General features: G+C 41.2%; 1 protein-coding gene across 50 annotated transcripts in view; it reads right to left on the bottom strand.

Annotated features, from left to right (window-relative positions):
- FARS2 (phenylalanyl-tRNA synthetase 2, mitochondrial) overlaps nucleotides 1-14,196 on the bottom strand; it is a 466,357-nt gene that overhangs the window by 107,076 nt on the left and 345,085 nt on the right. The gene's annotated exons all lie outside the window — the stretch shown is intronic.

The following is a 14,196-nucleotide window of genomic DNA, read 5'->3' as shown; positions in this document are numbered from 1 at the left end:
TTTTCAAGCATAGCATCCTAGACCTTCTGTGGCTATGAAACCTGCTTTCCTCCTTCTCAATCCTACCACGGAGCTAGATGCCCCTTCCCTTTCTGGGTTTCTTCAATGATAATGCCTCTATAATTACAGCCACTTCTCCAAAAGCTTCGTGACACTTTGCCACATCACCAACTCCTTCCACTCGGAGGAGTGGAATTGCCATGGAAAGAAAGTAGGAAGCTGTCATCTGCAGAGATGTCACCCAGTAGCTGGCTGGTAACTAGCTTTCCATTTACCTATTTTAGTTCTGCCTGGGTCTGTTTTTTGAAAGAATTAAAAAGGCAAGACTATATAATTAAACCTCAAAGGAAATAGGTCAAAGAAAGAAGCACAATTTCCATTATCTTTCCAAATAGCTACACGCATTTCAGCCCCTTATGTTTCCAGAATCTGTTTATAATGTACTTTTCTCTATTCTAGGTCACTAAAATGTCTGCCCTGGGATACATGTTTCTGGCTCAAACATCCTAATGTGAGGGGAAAATGAATACAATAGAAAAATAAAGCTTACAGCCTTATTACCAAGCAGATAGAAACTGCCTCATCCACACACACCCACACCTCAGTGTCTCCTTGACATTCTCATCTCAAATCCCTCAGGAGTGTGTGAGTACTAAAGCTCTAGGAATTCTTTCCGTTTTGAAGACAAGCTGCGTTACAGTCCCAGCATGACTGCCCAGTCAGCATTCTCTGTGCATTCTTGAAGCTGTGCCCACGGGTTCAAGCAACATGGTGCCAGCCCCAGCCCGCCCCTAGAGAGAGCCTAAGGAACAGTGGCCCTGTATTCACCTGCTACACCTCCTCTGCTGCCATTTGTCAGCTGAGGATCCAGACTTTGGAGCTGTGAGTGTCCCCAAGGTAAGTCATCAGTCAGCACCTTGGCTAGCTGAGTCTCGGGGCAGGCATCCTCAGGACAACAGTCTCATGTGACCACCCAGCTTCTGCTTAAAGATAGTCAGTGACAGGGAACTTGTTCCTTCACAAACAGCTCTCATCTTCAGAAAGGTCTTTGTATGGAGCTGAAATCAATCTTGTATAATTTTCTCCCACTGGTCTTAGTCCTGCCCCTGAAACAAGTATACTCCCTTTTCATCATGAATTATCTCTTTAAAACAACATAAATAAAACAAAAAGCCAGCATTGTTGTGTACGGAAAGATACAGAAAACTAGGTGAAGAGAACTGGCAGGATAAAATTGATAGAGAAGTGTCTTTGTGAAACCAGTTATAGAACAGTGAAAACGAGACCCTTCCAATCTCTTCTTTGTCCAACTGCCCCTGAACTACTTTAAAATTCAACAAGTGTACGAGAAGTGCCTACTCTGAGGAAGGTTCCATGTTCATGCTAGAGGTATAGAGACCAGGTTCCCATCCTTAACAGTTCACGTTCCTCCAAGAGAAGGCTAGTCTAGAACAAAACATAATACAATGTTCACTTACTCAGACAACTCACAGTCACGGAATTATGGGTTATTTTGTCCTTTTGAGATGATGCTTTTTATGAATTAATTATTCACTTAAAATAGAAGTGGAGGAAATCAAGGGAAGTCAGTTTTGGGATCTGGGTAGGCCAGAGAAATTACTGGTGCAAGACCAAGGGGAAACATGCAGACTCTGCGGGTCATGAATCCATGTCCAAGCCTTGGGAGTTGGCTTCCTGGGTGGGAGATGAAGCCCTTGGCTCCCCTAACGTGGTCCTCAGTACAATGCTGGTTGTCTTGAGGGCCAGGCGAGCCCAGAGGACATTTTCTAAATGGGACTGAGTTGAGCAGGTCCACTTGGCTCTCAGCCACTCAGATAGTCTTTGATTTCCAGCCCTTTCTCTCTTCTTCCAGCACAGGAGTGTTCCTATTTTCAGCATAAAATTAGCATAGAGATGAAACCATTTCAAGGGACATACAGTGAAGTGACATAGGAGACATTAAATTTTTCATTTTTAAAATGAAAAAGTTTTCCTTTTTCTTTGAAACCTCAAGACTGCCACTTAATTTGTGTTCAGACTGAACTTCCACTGCTGAGCTGTCAACAGTGAAGCAGTCTGAGGAAGGAGGAGGAAGGTGGAGGAAGGCAGTAGCTATGGGCTGTGAACAGAGCCACCTACCCGTGGGGACATCTAAGTGTCTGCAGTCCATCCTCTGCGCGTCCAGAGACATGCTGACATGGGCCAGGAGTGAACAATAGTGCTGAATAAATCTTCCCTCAAGATCTATAGGGAGGACCTGGTTCAACTTCACCCCCTGTCTGTCTCTGGTTTCCCTGACATCATTTCAAAGGCATCATTGTTCCTCAGGACAGGGTTTCTTGTCATCTCTAGTTGCATGGAAAAGCTGCACGGGGATGAACGGCAAATTTGCCATGGAGCCAGCCCTACTCCTTCTTCCACAGCAAGTTTTGTCTTTTTTAGGTTTTCTCACATACCTCCTCTCCACTCTTTGAAGCTCTCAAGTTCTCTCCACTTCTTTAGTGAATTGCTTCTGATCTCATCAGAAAACAATCTCCGAGTCATTAACAACACAAGATGCTAAAGAAAGCTGCCTGCTCCTGGCCCCAAAGGCAATCCCTCTTCAATGTCAATGTCAGGGCTTTTCAATTAAGGGAGCACAGAGCGGCTCAGAATAATACTGAATCTTTACAGCAAAGATTCCATCCAAACAGACTCAGTTCTTCAAAGTTCCATCATCTGATTCCTCTGCTAAATGGTTTAAAAGAGCTGAGAAAGAATGCTTCTATTTGTACCAAGCTGGCTGAAGATATTCGCTCTATCCGAGAGCCATGCAGTGCCCTGGGAGACAGGGGTTGTTTTTAATGCAACATTGCTTATTATGTACGTGGGAGATAATAAATCAACACTCATATAATAGAAAATATTATCACTGTAGATCATATTACTCCAGAATATTGTGAAAACTTAGACTATACTAACCTGCTTTTAGAGTTGTATGTGATAAAAACTGATTCCTAAATAAAACTGCCAAGAAGTGGAGGCAGCAGAAGACAACAGACTTCTGAAGCACCATTATAGTACCTAAATAATACAATAGCTAGAATTTAGTAAGTACGTATTCTGTGCCAGGCATTGTCCTAATGCTTTATGTGAACTAACTCTTTTAATCCTTACCATAATCATGATATGGGTAATATTAGGTCTATTTCATAGAGCAGTAAACTGGGGCACCAAGAAGTTATAACCTGCCCAAGGTCACACATGCCCAGCAAATGGCAGGTGCTGCATGCAAACTCAAGCAGTCTGACCTGAGAATCTTCCCTCTTGACCACCGTACATGCCAATTATATGTTGACAGCTTCTCATGAAAGGACCTAAAAAACGACTACTTTGCATCACTTTCTTAGATAATTATAATTTTCATTAATAACTGAAAGTAGAATTATGTGTCTTTAGACATATTTGAATTAATCTAGAAACATCTGTCCTTGAGTTAGTTCAAATGGTAAATGCCAGAAATGGGAGTGGCAGGCAACACTTCCCTCTACAGCTCCATCCTGAGAAGAATTGGGGTGAAGCCCCTTCTAAACACAAGAGGCAATATGAAGCTTTGGAAGCTGGCAGTATGGGTAACTATTTCCACACTGCTGTTTGAGTGAGTGTGACATAAAGCACAGAGGTGTTATGAGAATGACTGTCATATTTCATAAATTACATTCTGGTATTCACAGGGAAGTCCCTACAAAACTCAACTAATAATATGCATACAGAACAGCAGTAATAATATTGCAAGCAACGCACTGTAAGGATGGGGAAAATAGAAAAAATGAAAAATACCGTCTGTAATAAAAGAGCTGACAGAGAAGAAAAAAGATTGAAAAAAGTGAATTTAAAAACAAGTTGAGGCAGAAAAACTCATGGTAAGAAGTCAATAAAAATTACAGTGGCATAGATCCATGTCAAAGATAAGCCCAAGTAGAAAATCTAAGCAAAATAAACAAAAAAATTTTACCATTTCTTTTTGATTCACTGTAAAATATCTTTTTATCCAGTTGAACATGCTAACTTCTCAAGAGATTAGTTCAATAAAAGGTTCCCCAGTGAAGGAAGGAGGCTGGAATACACCAGCAGTGCGAGACACTCAGGAAGGACTTGTGCCTGAAGTCAAACCACACGTAGACGGTCCCACCCTCTTCACCAGCACCCCCTCACACAGGCCTTGACGCTGCTGGGCTTCTCTGCTTAGCCTTCTCCATTCTACCACACTCTTTCAAATGTTCTCCATTATCCTGAAGCCACCCTGACCAGACCTCCCCTTCACTCATCTTTGGGAAAGTTCTCCAACATACTTCACAGAGTGAAGTGAAGTCACTCAGGTGGGAACTCCATCAACTTCCAGCTACTGAATTGAGAAGCCTGTGGTATCTACACCCACCCTGTTCTCTGTCTCTCCTCCTTTCTGAGATCAACTGTGTTCACCTCCTTCAGCTTTTGGTCTCGTGCCGTGCTGCCTGCTCTTAGGAACATTGCACTAGGGGGTATCCCTCCTCTCTCTCATATAATCAACCTCTCCTCTACTGGATTCTTTGGTTGACTTTTTTTTATTTTTAATAAATTTTACTTCTTCAAGCAGTTTTGGGTTCACAAGAAAACTGAGAGGAAAGTACAGAAATTTCCCTGTACCTCTTGCCCCACACGTGCACAGCCTCCTCCATTATCAACATCCCCCACCAGAATGGTACATTTGTTATAAGTGATGAGCCTATACTGACACATCATTATCACCTGAAGTCCTTACTTTACACTAGGGTGCATTTTTGTGCTTTTCTATTGACTTTTAAACATACCGAAGTTTACCACATTTTTACAAAACTTCCCTTGATCTCATATCCCCTCCAACTACCACACTATTGTCTCTCTCCTCCCCTTGAGTTGTCTCTATTTACTCTCTCCATTTCCTTCCCTCCCACTTTTTTCTCAACCCACTCTAACCTTACTTCTGCCCCCTAAAAGTGATCATTTCTCACTACGGTCACCAATGACCCCCATGTAGCTAAATACAATGGCTCTTTTGTTAGTCATTAACAAAGTCATTAGTCTGGGGATATGTTGTGACATGTTGGCTACTCTCATTATCTTGAAATCTACATATCCTTTGGTTTCCATAACTCATATGCCTTACCTCAGCTCTCTCTCACTTTCCTAGCTCTCCCCTGTTCCATTCAGCTCTCCCATTTCATTTGAGTTTATCATCTTTTACGTGGCCGCTAAATGCCTGAGTTTCTGAAGAATCACGCAAAGTCCCTTGTTCTTCTCACTCCATACTTCTAGTCAATCTTCTCTATACCTTCAGTTTCAAATACATCCTAAATGAAGATTATCCACAAATTTATATCTCAGCCCCAAGGCTCCTGTAAGCTCCAAACTATTTCAAACTGCCTGTGCAATGTAGTTACCTCAGCATCTCAGGTAAACCTCAAGGTCAATGTGTTCAAACCTAAATCTCAACCAGTCATGTCCTTTTTATCAACAAACGGCAACACTATCCACCTACAAGGCAGACAATTGGTGTCATCCCTTATAACCTCATATTCAATTAAGGAGTAAGGTCTGGAAATTTTAGTTTTTATTAGTTTTGGGATCTGTTCACTTGCTTCATTCTCTGAGGCCACAAGCTCAGTCCCAGCTACCACCATCTCTGGTATAGCTACTACATCAGCCTCCTCCTGGTCCTGTGGCCCCCACTTTTTCCTCTCCAACCCATTCATCACAGAGCAGTCAGAGTACATCTTTTTGAAAACCAAATCTAATCATATAACATGCTTTGCTTAAAACCTTTTGGGGACTTCCTGGTTGCTCTAGATAAAGTGAGAGATCTTTACACGGCCTATAAGGCCCAGCATGGTCTGGCCTTACCCACCTCTTGAGCCTCATTACAACATTCCCCCTTTTGTCCAGCCACACTGGCCTTCCTACTGGGTCCATGACGCACCAAGTTTCTTCCTGCCAGAGCCTTGCTTGTGTTGCTCCTCAGCTTTGAATATTCTTCTCTCCTGCATCTTACACTCATCCTCTATTCCAGCATTCGGCTGTTGTTAAAGCACCATGTTGATAACACTCATCTCAGATGTATCCCACATTTGCACGTGTGATTATTCGATTAAAAGTTAGTTTCTCCAGCTAGTCTAGACTATAAGCTCTTGGAGAACATCAGCTACCTCTGTCTTTGCTTTGCACCACATCTACCACATCTCCTATGTGCCTGGCACATGGTAGACCTTCCACTGAATAAACAAATGAACGAAACAGAGTGCAGGACTGGGGAAGGGCATTCTCTCTCTAGAGTGGGGTAAAGACGGAAGGCGACTGCTCCATTCTGGAGCAAAGAGCTAACTGTACCAGTAGCACTTCTTTCAGAAGTGACAGAACCTGGACACATTCCCCAAGAGGAAGGAAAGAGGAGAGAAGATAGAAAAGCAGGACTCCCAACCTACTTTAAAATGTAAATACCCCTAAGAAGGTGCATTTTAAAGTTCACTGCATTAACTAACACATGACATATCTGTGAAAACCTGAGGAAGATTTAGAAGGACTGAAACTGTGTCTTCGATGCACCTTGTCATATTTCTATCACGGTTCCTTTAATACTTCTTTGTACTATGTTCTTTATACGCCTGTCTGCTTCAGCTAGACCATAAAATACTTGAAGGCAAGGACCATGATTTTCTTTCCCTGGTCTGCCGCATTGAAGTGACTCTGGTGTCCGGCATAGCTCAGGCACTCGTGAGTGTTTTTGATGAATAACTCATACGTAGAAAAATAAATGACTGGATAAATGGAAAGATAAGCATCAAAAACAAAGTTGCCTACTTTACAACTGTGTAGATGGGCTGAAAGAGTATCTACCAAATAATTCTATCACCTTGACACAGGGCACTACAGTGTAAGGGAACGAGCAATGGGCTGGGAATCAGAAGACAATTCTGGAATTACCTGTTCACCTGATTGTCACCTCAGTAAACTGTGCGTTCCTCAAGGAATGGCAGGCCTTTTTGTCTTTGTGCAGAGTAAATGTGAGTTCTCTTCTCAACTCCCTTAATTTAGTTACCAAATGAATCAAAGTCTAGTCGTAACTCCTGAACTAACTAGCAGGGTTAGTCTCGGCTGAAAAAGTCTTGACTCTCTGGGTTTAATAATCTTGACAGTATCCCAAGACCTCCAAGATCTTTTTCTCGCTCTAACAATTGATGAATCCATAATTAACCATCCGACCAAGCAGAGAAAAGCTGGGGACAGCCAGGGCCTAAGCAACTGTGCTAATCACAAGAAGTCACATGTGACTTTAAAAAATCTTCCATATTACTAATCATATCAGTTATTGTTAACAAGGATCATGTTAAAGGAACAACTGTAGTCCAATATGGGCAATTTGCATAGAAGTCTCCCAATATATGTACCGTAAAACATTATAGGGAACAATTATAAAACAGGGGTGAACATCAGTGCCAAGCAACCTGGCAGCTCAGCAGACATCAATTCAAAGAAAAATTTTAACCCAAAGCTGAAATGGATATGGGCACATATAAAATATTTTTACAATTAGCATCTACGGAAAGGATGATTAAGCAATTTGACATGAATTTAAAATTATCTAATAACTTGGTTTTATTTTGGGGGAGGAAATGGTTAATTTCTCTTAAAATTCATCTCCCTGAAAATTTCTGACAGAAATTCCAGTCATATATTTTGCTTGTCCTGGAAAAATTTAGCTCTTTAACGGAAAATTCTTGGCAACCTCCCTACAGTTTACACAATGTAAATGCCAGCATGGCTGGGGCAATAAAATACTGGGCAATATATGTTTCTTAAAGAAGCAAGTGGACAGGTAGATAACTTCTGTAGTGAAATGTGAAACGACTGTCTCAGGCCCCAGCAGGATACCTCTGTACAGCTCAGTGTTCACTTCCTTGAAGCAGCTATGGGGTTTTTTTGGTTTTAACTATTGGGGATGAAAATCTTTGAGAAATGTCTTAATATTTCCAATCTCTGTAGAGTAATAAGAATAATAACTTATAACTGTAATAACCACCAATGTTTTTAGAGCACTTACTTTGTGCCAGGCCCTGTGCTAAGTGCCTTTATGTGTTAATTTATGTAATCTTCACAACTCTGAGGAAGGCACTATTAATTATTATTCCCCATCTCACAGATGTGGAAATCAGGCACAGAGAAGTTAAACAACTCGCCTGAGGCAACATGGCTACTAAGCTGTGAAGGCGAGATTTGAAGCCAGGCAGCCTGCTTCCACACTCTTAACCATAACTCAATACTGTGCCTTTATAAACTAGTGACCATAACGTAAACTTTATCGAAAACTGAGAGTTACAATTCTGAACATCAATATTTGAAAATGACTCTCTCAGTATTCAGTTCCCTTTCAGTATTCTCTGCTTTTAAAAACCGTTAATGCAATTCACGCTTCAGTATAAATCCCCATGGAATACACTAATAAAGCAAAGCTCCTTTGAAGCCAGAACATCATTTACAAGAACAGAGGACTCTAGAACAACACATCTTCAGGACCAGTTTTACTGCTGCCACCTTCCTGCATCTTAGTGGTGAAGACCTCTGGGTCCCACATTAAGTGCACTTTAGTGACCTTCTAACAGGATGGCAAATATTTAAATGACTTCCCACATCTGCTCTTCCATGCCATTTCCTATTCTAAGCTTGATTGGGCAATCTGATCAGTGCAGCAAAGTGGAAAAGATGCCTTCATTGCACCAAGTGATCCTTAATGTGTGTTTAGCCAGAGGGATTTCAGCTCTTAGGCCCTCATTTAAACAAAGCTTCCGCCTAAAAAGATACAAGGATCAGTCTTTTAAGCTGAAGGAGAGCTGGTAGCTGAACAATAACAAAGGACACTTCCTATTATTATTATTTTTTAATATATACCCCAGAAAAAGAGGATTAGGGGAAGAAAAGTGAAAAGAATTTTCAAGGATTTTACATATTACTATAAATTTTTATATATTATTATATGTATACACATGCTACATTATACATATACATATATAATGCATGTAAAATACATATACATATGTATACATACATTGTATATATATTACATAATAATACATAAAATATGTAATATTTTAGTATCTGTAATGTATCTATGTCATAGTAATGAATCTATCAAAAGCCAATTGGGTGACACCTGCTGGGTCACCAAGATGAATTCAATATGGTCGGCCATTCACAGGTTTTTCATTCATTCTCATTGGGACACACCACATGGATGCTTAAAACACCTGTATTAGAGAACAAGGTTAGGGAGAAACATGCTGCTGGTCCAGGGTTTGTTTACGTGTCGCTGCTCTGGAAGGTGGGGAAGAATTAGAATGAAAGAAAAGTGGACTGCACACACACACTAAAGCATATTATTCACTCAACTATTTCCTGTTACTCACAAACACCTCCAACAAGCCGGGCTGCCTGATTATAAATGTGTGGCAGATGGGAAGCCTGGAGACAGGGTAGAGAGTATGTGAAAGAGGGTCAAGGTTTCTACAGGGAAGAGCAGAGGTCACTGGCATGAATGGGAGCTCCAGACTAGGCTACGCAGACGGCAAGAATCCAGAACAACATGACAACAGCAACAACAAAGGGACTGTCCTCTTCCTTGCCTTCCATTTTTATTTGGAGATGAAAAGAGAGTTTCCAAGAAAAATGGAGTTATGGGTTTTTCTAGAGTGTTAATGACTCACTTGGGATTACATCCAATACACCTGGAGTTCAAGTCAAGTTTTCAGAGTGATAACTCACAGTCACTGCAAAGATAACTGTTTCTTAACTATTTTAAAGAACTAACAAAAATTTCTTAATTTATATTGAAGAAGTAAGTTATGCATTTTGAAAACCTGGCCCGTAAATATTTAGGGACAGAGAAGTGGAAAAGAAACAACCAGCTAATTTAAAAGTTTTCAAAGTTAGCTTCTGTGGTAGCAAAAGGATGGTACCCCAAAGATGTCTATGTCTTAATCCCTGGAATTTGTGAATGTGTTACCTTGCATGGCAAAAGGGACTTTGCAACTGTGATTAAGTTAAGGATCTTGAGATGGGGAGATGTGGATTATTTGGGTGGAACCAGTGTAATCACAGGAGTCTTCATAAGAGGGAGGTAGGAGGGTCGGAGCCAAAGGAGATGTGACAGAAGGAGCAGAAATTGGAGTGTTGCGAGGAAGGGGCTAAAGGCCAAGGAATGCAAGTGGCCTCTAGAAACTGGAACAGGTATGTGAATGGCTCCTCCTCTAGAACCTCTAGAAGGAACCAGTCCTGCTGCCACCTTGACTTGAGCCCAGTGAAACTGATTTCAGACTTCTGACTGCTACAGCTGTAAGGTAATAGATTTGTGTTGTTTTAAGCCACTAAGTTTGTGGTAATTTGTTACAGCAGTAATAGGAAACCACTATAGCTATTATAAAGTGAAACTGGGATCCTGGGCACAGAAATGAATGAAAAAAAAATCAAGTTGAAAAGGAGTTTTACTCAAGTAGTAAGGAAAGAGGGCTTTCTCAGATCACATAGTGGGAACTCAAGCTCTATTGGGTTTAAGAAAAACAAAAGAAAGACATAGTGAGAGAAAAGCATATAATTAGAAGGACAGATGCCAAAATATGCCCACCCACTGGTCTCAAGTGCAGTGGAGCAGGGGGCTTCCAACATACTGGGTAGTGTAGGGAATATGTAAATATCTTCTGCATAGCCTTTACAAGGCCTGGAATTCCACCCTCATAGAGTTTCATGTCTCTAGGTCTTAAAAGCTTTTTGGTCTTATGATTCTCCTAACCAAATCCCCAGTTAATCCTAGGGGCAATTAATGCAGTCCAAACTATTAATCACAAAGCATGGATCACTCTGACAACATCTTCCTTTGAAGGATAAATATTTTAACTAGCAACTCCAGGAAAACATTTTTAAATTCTGACTTAATCTCTCTGAAATTGTTGTCAGCTAAGACCGAAGAGAGAGATTGGGAGAGTTGGCTGACCCATGATCTGCCAGGAGGAAATACATAGACTTGGGAGTAGGGAGGTCCAGAAAAGGATGTCATGACCCATCAAAGCAGATTCTCCCCCTTCTATGATCCAGCTGTGCTGGCGCAGCCCTGGCTTTCACCATCAGCCTGCTCCTGCTGCTCCTGGAAGGCCTGAGAGCCCTCACCAGACTCTGATTCCATGGCACTAAGTGCCAGGGCAGGAGCTTCTGCCATTTGATGGGCATTGCTCATTCTAATAGTGACGTTTTGGATACTCTCAGAGAACCCAGGGTACCATTTATACTGTACTTACATACAGCACCCATGTCAGCCAAACCCTGACCACCAAGAACTGCCCAGCCTTGCTGAAGATTAATGTCCATGTGCATCACACAGGAAACTTCTGAATGGTCATGGAACGCAAGTTAGAGTCACAGCAGAGGAGACACAACCTATCCTTTGTCAACTCTTGTCTAGGTAGCCACTGTGAGGGAAGAAGGTGTTCTAGCTTAGCTGTGTACTCCACGAAGAGGGCACTTTGCCCCCCTTTGTTTTGTTCACTGATGCATCCCCAGTGCCCAGAGGGGCACACTTACATTTGTGGAATGAGTAAATGAATGAATGAAAGGAGTCTGGAGATGCGTTTATTTTATAATTACAATATGGCAAATCTCTAAGACCTAATTCATATTCTAACTCTTCCTGATCTCTGAAATGAGATTCTTTTCCTCTCTGAGCCCCCAGGAGGGGGCTTGTTTATTCCTCTCACATGCTATTCTTCTCAGACTTGTGCTGCTGTCACTTAGTTTGTACGTTTCCTCTCCAAAATAAATTGTAGAAGGCTGTGTGTTGAGCCTGCCTTATCCGTCATTGTATCTGCTGCAGGCAGCCAACGCCTTCCACGTAGTAGGTGCTCAATAAATGTCAGCAGATTTGAATCAGTAAAGCATCTTTTCTCCATTTTTTTTTGAAGAGATAGGGTTTGCATCTAAAGGTCACTTGGATTATTAAGTCAAAGATCATAGTACATCAATATATTTTTTTTCAAACTCATAATTATCCTACAATAAGAACTATTGTAACAATAAGAAATGATCCTCCAATAAGAGGATCCACATTTATCAATATCCAAGGTTTTGCCAGAAGTGAAAAGTACTTTTAAGTTTATTGATCAATACAGAAACCTTGCTAATAATATAGATATATATGCATATACATATATATGACTAGATTTACTAATTAGTAGGCTTTCTCTGTCTTTGAAGTAAAAGGAGATAAAAATAAAATGCATATTGCATTGAACAAATGGCCTATGGCATGCTTTATAAATATACACATTTTGTCTCTCCCTCATACAAACAAACCCCAAACTCTGCCTTCCAAGACGCTGGCCCCTGGCCCTAATTTGAGGTGCCTAAAAGACTAGGATCTCTGATGCCACCATTTCCTTGTTGACTGTCTAGAGGGGAAGCTTGTCCATTACCACCAGCCAGGAAACGCACCAGATGCCGGTTCCGCGGAACACGGTGACATGCTTCATTGCCCCTGCCCTCAAAGCTGGAGGTTTCTCTAACCACAGTAGTTCCACCTTACATCTGGCCATTTGCTGTGCTGCCTAAATCCAGGTGCCCAACAAGGACTGCGGATGCTAACAAGCACTGATCAAAAGTCTCTGTCAACAGAATTCCCTGATTTTCTCTTCTTTGCTGGACGTTAGTGACTGAAAAGTGAAAGGGCTGAAGGGTAGATGGGCATTTTTGAGAGAGGAAAGTGGTCAGTCAACATAGCCATATGCCAATCTTTGATTTCTGCATGTGATAGGAACTTGGTGCCTTGAAAGAAAAAGGAAGGAGGAATTTATTTATTTATTGCTGAGTTCCTAGGAAGATCAAACACATTTATTTTTATAATAGTACTACAAGGTATTCCTTCCTAAAATTTAGTTTTTATTTTTATCAAAGTTATATTTGTACATATTTGAAGAGCCAAATAATTCTAAGAGCTTATTCTGAAAGACAGCAGCCCCCAGGGCCAATCCTGCCACAGTCGGCTCCCAACAGGCAAGCTGGTTTCAGCTTTTCTAGTTGCTTCTTTTGGTATTTATCTGTATCTCTAATACGATACTTTTATTACTACTTCTTGGGATTTCACTCGTTTTTCCGTTTTCGGCAGTATATATTAAGTCTCCACCGTAGAAGACAAGTACTCGGTGCTCTTTCACACCATTCTGTGCATACACATGTCCCACATCTTCCCCATAAAGGAATGCTGAGGTTTTTGTAAGCTCACCATTCAGTGTTCATTGTGATTATGAACAGTGACTACGGTTACTTTTCCTTTTCTGTGCAACTTTTTGTTTCCCTGGCTTTAAAAATGGTGTTGGCTTTTCACCTGTGTAGTTTTGAGAAACCTGCGTATGCTGCGCTCTTCTCCTGTTGTGAGGGGGCTGCAGAAGGCACGGTGTACTGGTTACGAGTGCACTTCCTGGATTCAAAGCTCATTTTGCCACTTACTAGCTATGTAACTTTGGACAAATTATTTAAGTACTGAGTTTCTCAATTCCCTCATTTGTACAAGGGAGATAATGATTATCTGTCTAATAGGGCCACTGTTAGGATTTAACTGTTAATACATGTATGCTTAGAATTGTGTCTGACACACTGCGACTTCTCAATAAATATAAGTGGTGATGACTGTTAATAGGTATTCAATTGTTATATCTTACTGAAGTCTCCATGTACCCTTCTGATCTACTCCACTATGGACGATCACCCTCTTGAAGACTGTGTCACAGCTGGGCTTTGGGATGGAAGTTCTCTATCATACTGGGGATGCCCTTTGCCTTTCTCTTACAGTGCATCTCCTGCTTCATGGATCTTGTCTTGGCTTACCTCTCATTATGGTGGCCATGTCCTCTAGTAGTCTGAAAGTACCGTTCTTCTACCCTCAGATCTGATAGATAGTATGGCTGAGCATCAGATTCCAGGTTGAAAATTAGTTTTGTTCAAGCTTTTGAAGGCATTGCTCTTCTGGCTTCTAGAGCTACTGCCAAGATACATGGTATCATTCTGACTCCTAATTCACCTTCTGTCTCTCTCTTGGCTTTTAGTATCTTCTCTTTTGTCCCCATCACCCTGTCAGGTCCTGAGAACTTGGTATGACTCTAGTTTTGTTCA

The sequence above is a fragment of the Equus przewalskii genome, chromosome 19, assembly GCF_037783145.1.
Source record: "Equus przewalskii isolate Varuska chromosome 19, EquPr2, whole genome shotgun sequence".
Taxonomy (NCBI): Eukaryota; Metazoa; Chordata; class Mammalia; order Perissodactyla; family Equidae; genus Equus; species Equus przewalskii.
Note: the sequence above shows the minus strand (reverse complement) of the source record. Positions and strands in the feature narration are given on the sequence as shown.